Consider the following 12,275-nt stretch of genomic DNA (forward strand, 5'->3'; position numbering starts at 1 on the left):
CTTTCGCAGCAATGCAGGCTGCTATTCTCCCATGGAGACGATCGTAGAGATGCTGGATGTAGTCCTGTGGAACGGCTTGCCATGCCATTTCCACCTGGCGCCTCAGTTGGACCAGCGTTCGTGCTGGACGTGCAGACCGCGTGAGACGACGCTTCATCCAGTCCCAAACATGCTCAATGGGGGACAGATCCGGAGATCTTGCTGGCCAGGGTAGTTGACTTACACCTTCTAGAGCACGTTGGGTGGCACGGGATACATGCGGACGTGCATTGTCCTGTTGGAACAGCAAGTTCCCTTGCTGGTCTAGGAATGGTAGAACGATGGGTTCGATGACGGTTTGGATGTACCGTGCACTATTCAGTGTCCCCTCGACGATCACCAGTGGTGTACGGCCAGTGTAGGAGATCGCTCCCCACACCATGATGCCGGGTGTTGGCCCTGTGTGCCTCGGTCGTATGCAGTCCTGATTGTGGCGCTCACCTACACGGCGCCAAACACGCATACGACCATCATTGGCACCAAGGCAGAAGCGACTCTCATCGCTGAAGACGACACGTCTCCATTCGTCCCTCCATTCACGCCTGTCGCGACACCACTGGAGGCGGGCTGCACGATGTTGGGGCGTGAGCGGAAGACGGCCTAACGGTGTGCGGGACCGTAGCCCAGCTTCATGGAGACGGTTGCGAATGGTCCTCGCCGATACCCCAGGAGCAACAGTGTCCCTAATTTGCTGGGAAGTGGCGGTGCGGTCCCCTACGGCACTGCGTAGGATCCTACGGTCTTGGCGTGCATCCGTGCGTCGCTGCGGTCCGGTCCCAGGTCGACGGGCACGTGCACCTTCCGCCGACCACTGGCGACAACATCGATGTACTGTGGAGACCTCACGCCCCACGTGTTGAGCAATTCGGCGGTACGTCCACCCGGCCTCCCGCATGCCCACTATACGCCCTCGCTCAAAGTCCGTCAACTGCACATACGGTTCACGTCCACGCTGTCGCGGCATGCTACCAGTGTTAAAGACTGCGATGGAGCTCCGTATGCCACGCCAAACTGGCTGACACTGACGGCGGCGGTGCACAAATGCTGCGCAGCTAGCGCCATTCGACGGCCAACACCGCGGTTCCTGGTGTGTCCGCTGTGCCGTGCGTGTGATCATTGCTTGTACAGCCGTCTCGCAGTGTCCGGAGCAAGTATGGTGGGTCTGACACACCGGTGTCAATGTGTTCTTTTTTCCATTTCCAGGAGTGTGTATATATATATATATATATATATATATATATATATATATATATATAAAAGAGAATTTAAATAAAAAGAAATAAATCAGTTTATATTTGGAAATTTATTTTAACATTGATCATTGAAATTTCAGCATATTAAACTTGAGTCATAACTAAGCTGGTGCCTTATTTAGTACTGTGAAAATGTGAGTTTGTAATCTTACGGAACACATCAAATATGGAGCCAAGATTGGGAGACTACATACAACACTGCATTCATAAAATAACACACAAAGAACGTTGAAACGTATGCAAGAGGAAATTAACCACAACCAACCGATTCAATTTTCACCCAAAGAAGTTACGTTCATAGCGCAATCCTGTCCGTCATGAAATTACCGCCGGCCGAAGTGGCCGTGCGGTTAAAGGCGCTGCAGCCTGGAACCGCAAGACCGCTACGGTCGCAGGTTCGAATCCTGCCTCGGGCATGGATGTTTGTGATGTCCTTAGGTTAGTTAGGTTTAACTAGTTCTAAGTTCTAGGGGACTAATGACCTCAGCAGTTGAGTCCCATAGTGCTCAGAGCCATTTGAACCATTTGAACCATGAAATTACCACACACTGGTATACTAAATTCATACTAACTCTCTGTGAAATCTTCCCGAAAAGAATAGCTGAGGACTACTTTTATGCTTTCACCACATGCTTCACGTGGTCAACTTGGTTTACACAAACAGTGTAACTCCACAATAATTTTGATAATTAAAATAAATTACATCGAAACGCAATTTACTAAAGAAAAACCTCGAATTGGTTACTATCGTCTTACTATTAACCTGATGGGTCAAACAGTTGTATAAGCATGTGGTACTGGTCTCACAAAGTACACCCCACGTGGGTTGAACATAAAGAAAAGTTGCTATATTGAAAACTATTGTCAAGACGAGACGTTATAATCACACGGGCATTCGCATTTAAGATTGATGATCTTAGTTAGAGTTACTGATCAACACGTGGTTCCACTTTACTCACAAAGTAGTGACAAAGGAACTACCGGAAGATATTCTGAACTTCACACGCGAATTACACTCCGTTGCAATTTAAGATAACATTAGATATTTTAGAGCTAAATCTGAAATAAAGGTGATTAAATTTTCAGTTAGGCTGATCTTAAGAAATCCATTGTCCTGCGGAATTAGCAGACACGCGCTTAGCCGGAGATCTTACCACTTCAGATGCTCGCTGCAGACAGACTGCCGTGGTCCCTTCCTCAGGGTGGCTCACAAATACAAACGGAAGTGGCCAGAGAGGCAGCTTCCTATACCAACACGACGAAGGGACGGACAGGACCATACTAAGAATAGAAACCTCTCTGCTTTTAGAAAGCGTAGCTACCTGTTCCGACATTGGTCCTACTGTTCTCTAGCAGACAGGCTTGTCTGCTACCCTCAAGCATGCAACTAGAAATACAGTTGCTCATTCATCCTCTCACACAGAAGGGAAGGGGGATGACAGTATCTTATCATATACAGTATATAAAAGAAAGCGGATGTAGGTTCTGTATGAGACTGTGTGACATGAATTACATATAAACTGTGTTTTAAAGTATATTAGTGTGACAGATCGTTCTTGTTTATGTGTAAAAGTAACACGTTTCACTACTCAGTCTCCTCCCAGATAGTCAGAAACGCCACAATAAATTTAGAAGAGGAATTTATGCCATAAATGACAACAGATTTAAGAAATTAACATGAAAGGAATCCAACAGAGACCTTTCAACGTTAGGTTCAACTTTATCTCAGGCAACATTTCTTTGTACACAGAGCAAACACCCACTGCATTGCTGGAGATTTATGCATCACAACAGTGTGGTATGGTGTACTGTCTTTTACTATTGTCAAATTTCGAGGAATGTTTTGCAGCACAGCGTTATCTTCCCAGATGGTGAATGGTGACCCCTGACGACACTTTTATTGCAAATGTCATATTCAGATGTACTGCGCTATCGCTGTTCATGCAACGCAAACATACAACACTTCTTCACAATACATGGCGACTACAGAACATTTCAAGGCAATAAAATACGATTGTACAATAAGATCTGACGAACGTTGCCGCATCTATTGCGTGACGCCACGTGGTACAGTTTACTTGTGGTGGCAGGGAAAGCAGGCTCGCCATTGGTGTTACCTGGACAATGGCGTCACGCCCCCCCCCCCTCCCTCCCCTGCTCAGCCAAACATCTAAAGTCGCAACTAATTTTAAACGCACTATAATGGTAATAACAATTATTATTTGTGTGTGCGCCTTAAGTAGGTAAATTGTATCAAAGTCGGCCTAAAAAATTGCCATTCTAAAAAAATTGAAGGTTCAAAGTAACTTGGTTCCTTAAGTAATTAAGTAATAGATATCAAATTCGGTGCATAGTATGCCTACAAGTTGATCTACTAAAATTTATAATTTGGTGTTGCTAACTCTTTCTATTACTTCACAAATATGGTGTAAGTTTGACGATATTTTTAAAAAGGCTGAAAATATGGGATTTTCAATCCCATGTTACACAAAAGTATCTCCTAGAAGAATTTTAAAACCACTCTCATTAGAAAGAACATGTTTTGAATTTCCTAGAAATGCTGGCATACAGTGCCCTATGAAAAGGCTCAAAGTAAGGAGTATTTCCGTGCAACAACTTTTATTTTAATATTCAAATTCTCTTTTTTTGCTCAGACTTCTTTTAATGCTTTTTCACCGAGAAATTATCAGTATTCTATTGCGTTGGTCTGTGGTGACGCTGTCACTATCAGTTCAATAACTTGAACTGCCAACCCCGTCGATGTAGGCTGCAATACCAGCCACAGATGGGTTTTGAAGTCCAGGTTCCCGAGCCTGTAATTTGGTTCCTTACTCGAGGTTCCAAAGCCTTAAGTGGGTGTCTGCCTGGTTCCCAAGCCAGTGACTGAACATCTTATCTTAGGTTCTCAAGCCTAAACTGGGTATCTCATATGCATCCCAAGCCAATGTCCACAGCTTGATTTTAATTGATAGTAATCTTCCTTCACATTCTATTACATTTTGCAAGCCACGTCCTTCAGCACAGTTTCTGGAAATTGATATTGTCGCCCAGACGATGTGACTGAAGGAGCGGGAGGCATGCAAATCAGGTGTTGTTCTGGAATCCAACATTTACCTCGCCTTTCTGGCCAATAAAACGAATGAGCAGGACCTGGCGGATGCACACATTTTATCAATGAATCACTTTCTTCAACTGAAACTTCAACAACATTGCCAAACCATCATTTGTTGTCATAAATACAGACAATGTATCAACCAGGGGACAGCTCAGTTAATTTCAAATGCAGAATAGCGGTGTCAGAAATTCTGGCAACAAAATATATCGTGCCATTGGAAACTTTGCTGACTGAATTTGAGTTTGAGTCAACTGGTACAAATTGGTGATGCTCTCTAGTATCCTACCAGCTAGCTATTGTGCTTCTTTCTCACCATCTTTCGTCTTGAAATTTTCTGTTTTCTTCAGTGTCAGCTTTTGTGACAAAAATACATTTAATTCGATTTATATTTTCATCATAAAATTCTAAGAGATTCTTAATATGTTCGAGAAATCTAACCCAAAAATTAAAATTAACTTCTGTAGTTGGTATTCACAGCAATGAGAAATTTTGTAAATGACGTTGTGGGCGCCTTTTGTCTACATAATTATTTTTTTGTACTAACAATATTGCAATTTCGATCGTGTGGCCATTATCAAGTGGGAATAATTGCGCCTTACCACATGTCAAAAGATTAAAATTATCTGACATGATGTGACACAGAGGCTGATAGAGAAGTTAGTTCTGCCCCGTGCTGTTCTGTGGACATTTGTTGCTGCCTACGAATGTGCGTGTGTTCAATTTAAATGCGTTAGAAGTATATTATTCGTATATTACTTTATTTTAGTTCACATTCGATTTTCGTACTTTCTCACATACTGACAGAACTGGAATTCAACTATATTACATCTTGTCATGGAATGGTTAGGGCCTATGTACTTCTGCCTCAAAAGGTGTTGATTTTTACAACTGAGTGTAGTCTGCAGTCTTGGTGATTAAGGCATTCTCCCTTGCAACTGCTAAAACTGCAACATTAGTTACTCAAATGTGTTCACACGTAATTAACATGTACTACAAACAATAGATTTTAAGAGAAATCAATGTTGTGCAATCATCCCCCCCCCCCACTCCATTGGAAATTTAAAAGCAAATAATACGCACTGTCAGGCTTCCAGCATTAGATCTACTAGACCCTTCTGTAGGACTGGAGTTACTTAAAAGCAGTAGTATTCAGTACCGAGAAAGTACATTCACACTATGAGCACAGTCTTGTGTATAAATATACTCTTCGATGTAGAATATTTTTGGTGCATAACAGTAGCTGGCATAATTACTACATACTCTGTCACTAATACTACAAAACATACTCATCTGCAAGATAAACGCAATTCAAATTGTTATGGCCAGACCAAACTACAGTCGTCTGTTCATAACTGTGGGTTCTATGATTGCCCTGGGATATGGCTCATTGGAACTACAGAAGATGAAATATTAGTTCACTTTACATGAATGATAAAAAGATTCTCTTAATTTGATATAATTCTTTGCCTCAGAAGTGCTTCATAATTTACAACTGCCATTGACTGTTAAAGAATCACTTGATGCACTAATTAACAAGGGCTACTGTTCTCTCGAAGTAGAAAGTTCAGCTTTTACAAAAGTTCTTATCCATTTGAGAACTTGACTAACATTGGCCGTTGATGATGTTGCCTACTTCAGAGCTCATGTCCTGGGACAGAACGTTTCCATACTCGGCTCTTTGTTGAGTTCCGTGAGAGGGCACTGTTCTGCTGTGAGAGGGCGTGTCTCCTTCATACTTTCCCATTCGTCATTACTGATTGCAGTGAGACTCGCCAATGTCTGTGGTACCGACCTGCATTTCCAACATACCTGTGGCACCGGGATCTCTGGACTATAGCACACAAATCAGAAATACATACTCGCTCCATCAAAAGATGGTTAAGGTTGAATACCAATTCTCTTAAAAGCTGCTAGCATGAAGTTCCTCATCAAGTGCGAGAAAGTACGAAAAAAAGAAGCAAACAAAAGTAAAGTAGAATACGAATAACATTACTTCACAAGCATCTAAATCTAGCAGTTCACACACGTATTCATAGGTAAGAAGAAATGTCCACAGAGCAATATACGATGAAACCATCTTCTGTTTTATATGATTTATATGGATTGATTTCCTCAATCCAATATCATGGATGTGAACAAAAATCAAGCAGCATACACTAGAGGAAATAAAGAACCAGATAAAGAAACCGAAGAAGAGCAAAAGTCCAGGACAAGATGGAATCCATGCAGAAGTCATTCAAGCTGGAGAGAAGAGACTAAGACCCCATAAGGGAATTCATCAACTAATAAAGAGGACTGGACTGTCGAGGAAGTCCCAGAAGACTGGAAGACAGCAGTCATCTACATTATACACAAGAAAGGCGACAAAATGGGCTGCACCAACTACAGAGGAATTGCCCTCCCAAACGTCTACTGTAACATCTTGTCCAACTGTCCATAACTTCAATAAAAATCACAATTCAAATAATTATGAATTCCAGTCTTCTCACACTGCAGATTTAAATTATCTGCTACTTACAATAAAGGAAATAAAGAACAAGATATTGAGTTGGAAAGAACAAAAGTCCAGAAGAAGATGGAACCAGACAGAAATCATTCAAGCTGTAGGGAAGAGACTCAGACCCCATAAGGGAAATTATCGTCGAATAGAGAGCTTTGATATAATCTTTGGACTGAGAGAAGTAGATTGGTAGATTTCATGTCACCGATATTGTTCAAAGCGGCGCTCGAAAAGATAATGACGTAAGCTTTCTATAATAATTGCGAACGGACTGAGGCAAAAGGTGAGAAAATCACACTTCTCACCATTGCTGACAAGGTGGCCCTGTTGTCCAGATACGAGGAAGACCTGATGCAGATGATAGCTTGGAGGCGGCAGTGAGCAAAATTGGTCTCCTTGTAAATGAATCGAAGATCGAGTACTGGTGATGAACACGACTCATGCTTATTCAAGATACCCTATCCAGCCACTGATAGCGGGAAACAGCTCCTACAGAAGGATTCATAATTTTAAACATGGTAATCTTCACAGAGGACTATTCAAGTACGGCAGAAATCAAAGTGAGGACACACCATGCTCATGTTCTTAAATTACGCAGTCCCTCAAGGAACTTCATACTCCAGCTGTAAAAAATACTAATCCAACCCACAGGGCTGTGTGGTTGCGAAATTAGGAATGTCCAGAAGAAAGACTTAAATAATCTCCTTGTTTTTAAGCGAAAGTCTTAAGGAAGCTTTATGGTCCAGTACATGCTGAAATCACTGAGGATGGAGAATCCGTCTCACAGTGAGCTGCAGCAAATCTGCAACAGACCAAATATGACTGGCCTAATGAGTACCAAGCGGCTTGCATGGGCAGGTCATGTCACTAGATTTCGATAGCGACTTTGATAAAGTGTGGCACCGTTTCCTGCATTCGGTGGCAGCCATTATGGGCGTCCAACCTACCTCCATCGACATCCTCCAGCTCTTTACAGTGGTGTCAGTTCCCGAGTCCATGTCAGCAGATGTTTGGCAGGGCCAGTATTTATCTGCCACTCTATAATCAAGGATGTACTCTCTCTACCCTCCTGTATGCTATTCCCCTAGAACCCCTCATTGAGGGCCTGTCGAACAAGCCAACACACCTTTCGTCGTCAAACATATGCTGTCGACCTGGTACTCCTTCTCCATTCCAGTTCTGAGATTCGAGCAGCCCACCAATAAATTACGCATTATGGGGCTGCTTCAGTCAATGCAATGAATATGGCCGAATCGTCTTTGATGAACATCAGATGAACTCTCGAGGATGGTGAGGTGGCACCCCTGCCGCTAGTGTGGACTGTCTGGTACCTGGGCGTCACCTTTACCCCTCCCCCCCCCCCCCCCCGACACACACAGCCGTCACAAATTTCAGTCGCCTGTTACCATCCTCCATGATGACGTTCACCAGAACCCACTGTGCCACTAGGACACCCTTCAATGTGTTGCGTTCCTTAATCGTTATTTAGCATCAAATTGATCCACGTTACGCAGGTACTCTCTCTGCCAGTTGTGATTGGGCGCAACCTTTAGGCGGCTCTTGGCTGTTGTCTTATGGCTGGCTCCATGTTTAAAGTCCATTGCGAGACTCTTACCCCGACGCAACAGGATGGTGACAGACTCGTCAACATCCGGATGCGAGTGCAACCTTGTATATGGGTACTAACAAGGGAACATCCCCATCACACCCCCTCAGATTTAGTTATAAGTTGGCACAGTAGATAGGCCTTGAAAAACTGAACACAGATCAATCGAGAAAACAGGAAGAAGTTGTGTGGAACTATGAAAAAAGTAAGCAAAATATACAAACTAAGTAATCTATGCGTAAGATAGGCAACATCAAGGATAATGTGAGCTCAGGAGCGCCGTGGTCCCGTGGATAGCGTGAGCAGCTGCGGAACGACAGGTCCTTGGTTAAAGTCTTCGCTAACTTTTTGTTTTCAGACAATTATTATCTGTCCGTCCGTCCGTCCGATGCGAGGTAACTGCGCCGTACTATGTGGACGCTACACCTAAACAACATATTCCAGTCATGTGACGCACATGCCGTCACCAGCGTCGTATTGAATATATCAGACGTGTTTTTCTGAGGAGGAATCGGTTGACCTATGACCTTTCGATCAAATGTTTTCGGTTCCCATTGGAGAGGCACTTCCTTTCGTCTACTAATCGCACGGTTTTGCGGTGCGGTCGCAAAACAAAGACACTAAACTTATTACAGTGAACAGAGACGTCAATGAACGAACGGACAGATCATAACTTTGCGAAAAATAAAAAACTATACTTTTCACTCAGGGGAAGATTTGAATCAAGGACCTCTCGCTCCACAGCTGCTCACGCTAACCACGGGACCGCGGCGATCCTGAGCTAACACTGTCCATGATGTTGCCTACCTTGCGCATGGACTACTCAGTTTGTGTATTTTGCTTATTTTTTTCATAGTTCCACACAACTTCTTCCTGTTTTCTCCATTGATCTGTGTTCAGTTTTTCAAGGCCTATCCACTGTGCCAACTTATAACTAAATCTGAGGGGGGTGCAATGGGGAGGTTCCCTTGTAAGAGAGAATGCTGGACAGGACAGAGCACTCCCTAATATGAGGTACATTCAAGGTCTACGGCCTCCGATTTTTTTTCTAATTAACTACTCACCCGAAATCGATGAAACTGGCGTTACTTCTCGACGTAATCGCCTTCAGACGTACACATTTTTCATAACGCTGACGCCATGATTCCATGGCAGCGGCGAAGGCTTCTTTAGGAGTCTGTTTTGACGACTGGAAAATCTCTGAGACAGTAGCAGCACGGCTGGTGAATGTGCGGCCACGGAGAGTGTCTTTCATTGTTGGAAAAAGCCAAAAGTCACTAGGAGCCAGGTCAGGTGAGTAGGGAGCATGAGGAATCACTTCAAAGTTGTTATCACGAAGAAACTGTTGCGTAACGTTAGCTCGATGTGCGGGTGCGTTGTCTTGGTGAAACAGCACACGCGCAGCCATTCCCAGACGTTTTTGTTGCAGTGCAGGAAGGAATTTGTTCTTCAAAACATTTTCGTAGGATGCACCTGTTATCGTAGTTCTCTTTGGAACGCAATGGGTAAGGATTACGCCCTCGCTGTCCCAGAACATGGACACCATCATTTTTTCAGCACTGGCGGTTACCCGAAATTTTTTTGGTGGCTGTGAATCTGTGTGCTTCCATTGAGCTGACTGGCGCTTCGTTTCTGGATTGAAAAATGGCATCCACGTCTCATCCATTGTCACAACCGACGAAAAGAAAGTCCCATTCATGCTGTCGTTGCGCGTCAACATTGCTTGGCAACATGCCACACGGGCAGCCATGTGGTCGTCCGTCAGCATTCGTGGCACCCACCTGGATGACACTTTTCGCATTTTCAGGTCGTCATGCAGGATTGTGTGCACAGAACCCACAGAAATGCCAACTCTGGAGGCGATCAGTTCAACAGTCATTCGGCGATCCCCCAAAACAATTCTCTCCACTTTGTCGATCATGTCGTCAGACCGGCTTGTGCAAGCTCGAGGTTGTGTTGGTTTGTTGTCACATGATGTTCTGCCTTCATTAAACTGTCGCACCCACGAACGCACTTTCGACACATCCATAACTCCATCACCACATGTCTCCTTCAACTGTCGATGAATTTCAGTTGGTTTCACACCACGCAAATTCAGAAAACGAATGATTGCACGCTGTTCAAGTAAGGAATACGTCGCCATTTTAAGTATTTAAAACAGTTCTCATTCTCGCCGCTGGCGGTAAAATTCCATCTGCCGTACGGTGCTGCCATCTCTGGGACGTATTGACAATGAACGCGGCCTCATTTTAAAACAATGCGCATGTATCTATCTCTTTCCAGTCCGGAGAAAAAAAAATCGGAGGCCTTAGAACTTGAATGCACCTCGTACACTGTTTGCTTGAGGTCTTCCTGCCTGTGTCTATCTGACCACCTGAGCCTGTCACCCACTTCATGCCTAATGTGTCACATTTCGGTCTTCCTTGTCGACTACAGTTGCATCAGCCTCCCAGACATGCATCCCCCAAGGCCCAAGGATTTTTACACCCTACTATTGCACTGCGTTCCCCATAACGTACTGAACACCAAATATCCCTCTGTCCGGTGGCTCATAGTGTGGAGTACCATCCACCAGCCACTCTTCACTACCGACATCTGGGCGATGTGGTATCACATAGTCAACATGAAATTTACCACATAACTGCGACTGCACAACGTCGGTTTGTCAGATTCCTCTCTTTGTCTTCTTTGGCGGCAACTTGACACTGATAACCACCTTCTGACCTGCGCCTCTTTGCTGGATGCCTTTTAATTTGTGCAGCAAATTACTGCCTGCTACATCCGAGTGCCACCTGATGCGATCGAACATCGAATGTATCTATATTTTTATATCTTCCCACTGCTGAATATCATGCCATTACATGGACAATTCCTTATGTGCCAGAACTGTAAAGATGCTCACTATAGGCAGGTGTCCGTCATGGGTGAACCCCATAGAACTCACTGGTGTGAAGAATCTGCAAGTCTGTGCACAAGATTCCATGAACTCAAGCTTGAACGTTGGACCTCACCTCAGTCGCCACCCATGGACCCAGCTCTGTGATTTTTACACCACATCATCCCTGAAGGTTGTTCTCTCACGTGTTCCAGAAAGAAACTCTCCCAATCATCGTCAATAATCCCCACTTCCAAAAGATGTTACTCCACATGGAGCACCTCTGATACTCTTCCTACCAATTGCATGTAGCTATATTCTTCTACGCTAGTTGCATGATCAAGAGTACCAACACTGTCTCCGTCCATGAGATATGCAAAAGACACTCTCCCAATAGAAAGGGTTGCCACCAAATTTACTGATGCCACCAGTTTGTCTCTGACATCACTGTCTGATTCCCAATCATGGCATCTATTTTATGGGAACTCACTTGGAGTGGGGTCCACCTCGGTAGCTAAGTGGTCAGGGCAGCAGAATGCCATGCCAGGTGGCCTGGGTTCGATTTCCGGCTGGGTCGGAGATTTTCTCTGCTCCAGGACTGGGTGTTTATGTCATCTTCATCATCATCTCATCCCCATCGACACGCAAGTCGTTGAAGTGGCGTCAACTAAAAAAACTTGCACCAGGCGACAAGTCTACCCGACGGGAGGCCCTAGCCACATGAAATTTCATTTTACTTGGATTGGGAAACCACTTTGCAAACAGTACACTGGCTCTGTTGGTGGCAGTCTGTCAGACATCCGGCAGCAGGGGACTCAGATCAGAGAACAATGTTTTACTATTTTAGCAGCTCAGAAAATGGTCCTTGACCACCTGGTCTGCAGATA

The sequence above is a fragment of the Schistocerca nitens genome, chromosome 2 (assembly GCF_023898315.1).
Source record: "Schistocerca nitens isolate TAMUIC-IGC-003100 chromosome 2, iqSchNite1.1, whole genome shotgun sequence".
NCBI classification, from domain to species: domain Eukaryota; kingdom Metazoa; phylum Arthropoda; class Insecta; order Orthoptera; family Acrididae; genus Schistocerca; species Schistocerca nitens.